Source organism: Prosopis cineraria, unplaced genomic scaffold, assembly GCF_029017545.1.
Source record: "Prosopis cineraria cultivar Desert tree isolate PC_DT_omini unplaced genomic scaffold, ASM2901754v1 PC2, whole genome shotgun sequence".
NCBI lineage: Eukaryota > Viridiplantae > Streptophyta > Magnoliopsida > Fabales > Fabaceae > Prosopis > Prosopis cineraria.
The window spans coordinates 16,433,140-16,438,744 of NW_026555333.1; the positions used below are offsets into that span (position 1 = coordinate 16,433,140).

The 5,605-nt window shown below is 34.8% G+C and overlaps 1 pseudogene; it reads right to left on the reverse strand.

Annotated features, from left to right (window-relative positions):
* Positions 1-2,430: 2,430 nt before the first annotated feature.
* Positions 2,431-4,531, reverse strand: LOC129303976 (trans-cinnamate:CoA ligase, peroxisomal-like; annotated as a pseudogene).
* Positions 4,532-5,605: the final 1,074 nt, after the last annotated feature.

The window sequence follows — 5,605 nt, forward strand, 5'->3', positions numbered from 1 at the left end:
AACCAAAACAAAGGTGAAGAGAAGAGCTTGAAGTATGTACTAATAAACAAAATAAAATCTAATCCCATTGAAATAATATTAGTTATGCTAGATAATTTAACATCGTTAATACTATATCATAATCTTTATGGGCATATTTAAAAATAAAGAAACTAACATTATACAAGAAAAAAACTATAGGTACTTGGAATAATGAAACAAAAGTTTAAGGGTTAATAACAAAATACAATACAACTATAAGGATTAATAGTTATTTTTTTTTAAATTTTAGTTGTTTGAATTTGATTATTTATTTTTTTTATAATTTAGTATTTTAATAATAGTTTTATAAAAGATCAAATATGAACAAATCTTGATACAACGAATAGAAAAGGAAAAGTTGGGGGAGAGAATGGGAAAGAAAAATGAGAGAATTTTTGCCTGCTTGAAGTCTGCATGGCGCCGCAGCTGCTATACTATAAAAGACAAGGAGAGTGCAAGACGCAAGGACCATGTCATTTATTACAATGATTTGAATACCTTAGAAATTGGAAATCCACGTGAATATCTTGAAATTTGTATTTTTAAAAAAGAAATGAGAGGTTTTATGTTTTATAAAAAAATATTAAAAAAATAAAAACTTTATATAAATTCACTAATCTCAGCCATAGAAGATTTAAATTCGATCCACGCATATATTTTTTTTTTTCAATCTCAATTTAAAAATTAAGGTGAATTTCAATGATAATTATCACCGTATCCTATTATTTCCATTCCTCTAAATCTATAGAATTCAAAATTCAAAATATTAAAATGATACAAATAAACCCCACCATGTAAAAGAACAATATGTTACTAGCGAGGGGTGGGCCTAGGGCAAATGCTATTTTCTAATGTGTCAAACCCATATTTAAATTTTCATCAAGAGAGATATTCACATAATACCTTTTAACTATACCATGAACAATATTACTTTTAATATAAGAAATTTTTTTAGTTTATTATATAAAATTATTACTGGCGGATCAAGTTTAATTTTAGTGAAACTAAAGCCTGAAGATTCTTGCACCAAAAAAAAAAAACTGCCCCTTTGCCTAAAAAAGCCTGAGGGTTGCGTCTAATGTGAAAAAAGAATTTAAAATTTTTTTGGTGAAAATGACATTACTAGAAAGAAAATTAGTCTCAAGGACCAAATATAATTGAAGGATCAAAGCCAATATTTTAGTCATTAAACAACTTGAACAAATGATCAAAATACCCTTCTCTTTAAACCAATAAGATTGAAAAAAAAAAAAAGAAAAGAAAACAAAGGTTGCTTGTTTAACACATATACCCCAAGCTATAAGCCTTACATCTTAAGCCAATAGCTTTACACCCCAAGCCAATAGCATTGTACCCCAAGCAAAAGCCTTACATCTCTACTAATAATCATGTATCCTAAACCAAAAGTCTTGTACTTCAAGCAAGAAACCGTGCACCTAAATTAGAAGTTTTGTACCCCAAGCCAGAAGCCTTGCATCGAAACTGGAAGCCTTGTACCTCGAACTAGAAACCTTGCACCCCAGCCACACACTGGAAGTCCGAAAGTTAAAAATTAGAATTTTCTAATATTATAAAAATTAACATATTTTATAATGTAGTAAAATTATGAAAGTATAATTTTTATATTTCCGTAATTGCATACAAAATTTTTTTTGGCAAATATAGATTTTTAAATAATTCTGACTTTAAAGAGGGACATTTTGGTCAAATTAAAAATTTAAGAATCAAATTTAACAGTCAACTGACAATTAAATGGATGAAAATAGAATCTCAAATATATACAGAAGGTTTATGTATCATATATTTTAATTTTAAGAGATCTTATATGAGTTTTTAAAATAAAAAAAGATGGTTGTATAATTAAGATATAATAAAAGGATGGTTGGTATATTTTACTTTATGATTTCTTTTCCTTTCGCCACTGGAAAGTGTATATATGATTATTGTCCTGAGAGGCTGTGATGCGAAAAAAAGAGATTCTCCATCGTTCTCATTAACCCATCTATTTTCTTGCTCCCCTTAAATTGATCAAAGTTAATGAAAATAAAAATAAGAAGAATATTCATATTCTAAATAAAAATGAATAAAATGATCAAAGCCTTACATCCCTAAATTGCTTGGGTGCAAGGCTTTTAACTTGAAGTACAAGGCTTATGGCTCAAGGTTAAGACTTTTGGCTTGAGTGCAAGGTTATGGGTTAGGGTGTAAGGCTTCTAACTAAAGTACAAAATTATTGGCTTGGGGTATAGATTTCTGACTTGAGTGCAAAGTTCTTGACTTAGGTTATATGTGTTGAACAAGTAGCTTTTATTTTATTTTTTTAAATTTTATTGATTTAAAGAGAGGGGTATTTTAGTCATTTGTTTAATTTATTTAATGAATAAAATATTAACTTTTGGTCCTTCAAACACAATTATATATTGGGACTAATTTTTCTTTTAAAAGGTACTTTCCACCAATTTTTTCTGTTTTTTTTCTGGCCCCTATATGTATATTGAAAATAACTGCACATATAAATATATTTATATTAAAGGAAAATCGAAAATCTGGTATTCTCACAGTGCACAGGGAACTTGTCTGAAACTCTCCAATTGAAAGGTTTCAGACTCACAGACGAGAGTGAGCCAAAATCTGCGCACTATTATCTCCTCCAATATTTTGGTTATTAACTCCATGGCTACACTTGTTCTTCTTCGTCTTATTTGCTGTATTAATCTCCGATGCTGCGACCAATTCCTTGGCCTTCTCCCTCAATTCAAACTTCTGAATCTTCCCCGTCGACGTCTTTGGCAGCTCCTCCATAAACTTCACTGCCTTCGGAACCATAAAAGACGGCAACTTTTTCCGGCAATGACGTACGATCTGCCCTTCGTCCACAACTTTTTCCAACTTCTTCTTCTTCAACGCCACGAATGCACATGGACTCTCCCCCCACCTTGGGTGAGGCATTGCCACCACCGCCGCCTCCGCCACTGCCGGATGCGTGTAAAGCACCGACTCAACCTCCACGCTGCTGATGTTCTCTCCGCCGGATATAATCACGTCCTTTGACCTGTCCTTGATCTCGACGTACCCATCTGGGTGTATCACCCCCACATCACCGGTCCAGAACCAGCCATTTTGGAAAGCTTTTGAGGAAGTTTCGGGGTCATTGTGATAACCTTTCATTATCCCGCTTCCTCTCAGAACGATCTCTCCCATGGCTTTACCGTCTCGCGGTACGCTCTTCATCGTCCTCGAGTCTTTCACATCCACGTCCGCCATTGTTAATATGCTTATTCCTTGACGAGCTTTCAGTCCTGCCTTTTGCTTTCTCTCAAGCTGGTTCCAGCTCTTCTGCCACTCGCATATCAGTGCCGGTCCCGTCGCCTCCGTCAGCCCGTACCCATGAGTCACGTGAAACCCCAAGGATTCGACCTGTTCGAGGAGAGCCGGCGGAGGCGGGGCTCCTCCGGTGAATATCTTAACCGGAGATTTCAACTCCGCTTCTGGCTTCCCCTCTAGCATGATGCTGAAGACGATGGGAGCACAACACATGTGGGTCACGTCGTGAAGGGCTATGTTTCTGTAGATTCCAGACGCTGTGACGTTCCGGAGACAGACGTTGGTGCCACCGCGCGCCGCCACGCCCCACGTGAAGGTCCAGCCATTGCAGTGAACATGGGAAGTGTCCATAAGTAAACCGGTTCACTTCCCATTTCCCATGCGAGAATCAAGCTCAGAGTACTGAGGTAAGCGCCTCTGTGACTGTAAACAACTCCTTTAGGCGCCGAAGTCGTTCCTGATGTGTAATTCAAAGCAATCGGATCCCATTCATCTTGAACTTCCTCTGTAACATAATTCGGATCACCATGACGAACCAGTTGCTCGTATTCCAGCTCTCCCAGCCTGATCCCCGTCGGCGAGTTGATGTCGTCGATGACGATGACAAGAGGAAGTGACGAATTGTTATCAGTCAGGAGCAAACGAAGCGCGTCACGAGCCTTGGGCACGTACTCGTAGTCCACGAACAGCACTTTGGCTTGAGCGTGACGCAGAATGGCGGCGATATTGTTAGCGTTCAAACGAGTATTGATGGTGTTGAGCACAGCACCCGCCATAGGCACAGCGAAATGCATCTCGTACATTGCAGGAATGTTAGGCGCCAAAACCGAAACCTGAACATGTACACAATCAAACTGACGAATCGTCAGCATATATATATATATATAAGCGTATTACTATCGAGAATGAGAAAGTAGTATTGTTTGCATAGTGCTTACGACATCGTGTTTGGATATGTTGAGGGAGCGAAGAGAGGAAGCGAGACGACGACAACGATGATAAGTTTGAGGCCAAGTGAAGCGAGAGGATTCGTGAACGATGGAGATGCGATTAGGGTAAGAGGAAGTAGCTCTGAGCAAGAAGGTGAGAGGAGTGAGTTGGGTGAAGTTTGCTGGGCGCTTTGGAAGCTGATCCATGGCCGAAGACTGAGAAGAGATCAGAGAGAGAGAGAGAGAGAGAGAGATTGTGCGTGCGCCGGTGTGGAGATAAAGGTGATAAGTGAGGAGAATTTATTTATAAAGGGAACAAGGTAGGATTAAAAGGAGTGCAGGAAGGAGGAAGGTGCCACGTAGGTGGGGATGGGTTTATGGGGTCCACAGAGCAATGAATGACGGGGAAGATGCTGGATGCAGTGGAAATGAAAGTGAATTTCGCTGATGGTTAGGAAAATGAACAAAATTTTTAAATTTTAAATAATTTCTTACAAACATTTAACCAGTTTGTAAATTTTATATTTATTTTTAAATAAAAATAATGAAGTATAATTATTAATAAATATGTATTATATTAATTTATGTAAAAATTTTATGTTAAATATCTTTTACTTTTATTTTTCTATATTTTTCTCAAAAACTAATAAATAAATTATTAAATTTTTATCTTCTGCCAAAAAAATTAAATTTTTCCCTTATTTTTAAAAAATAAATTTTATCTATAATTTTTTAATTATCTTAAAAATGTTGTAATAAAAAAATTAATTTTAACCATATAAATTTTATTAATAGTTATTTTGAATAATTTTGAATTTTTAAAGAATACTAATAACTTATAATACAAAATAACTATAAGGATCTCATATGTGATTAGTTTAGCTAACCTCCAATTATTATCTTCCTCAAAATAATGAACTCGAAGAAATATGGACCAAGTCTGAACCCATATGGGCTTAGCTAAAATACCCAAATTTCTTTATTATTAATAATAAAATAAACTTAAAATTAGATAAAAATTTAAAATCTTAATTTTTTAATATAAAAATTATTGAAATCGACTTAAAAAATAAAATAATATCTAATAATTTAAGTATTTGATTCAACCCAAAAGCCTGAAGTGTTAAAGCTTGGCTTAGTTTAGTTATATAACCTCTTTTATAAAGTTAATAACAACTATGCACAATTGTAAAAATATATATATATATTTAAATAACTTTCTCACACCTATTATTAATGAGGATTTCTCATACATGATAAAACTCTAAGAAATTGTTTGCAATAATAATTTTTCATGGGTAGGGATTTGAGAGAGGTTCTATTAATATATA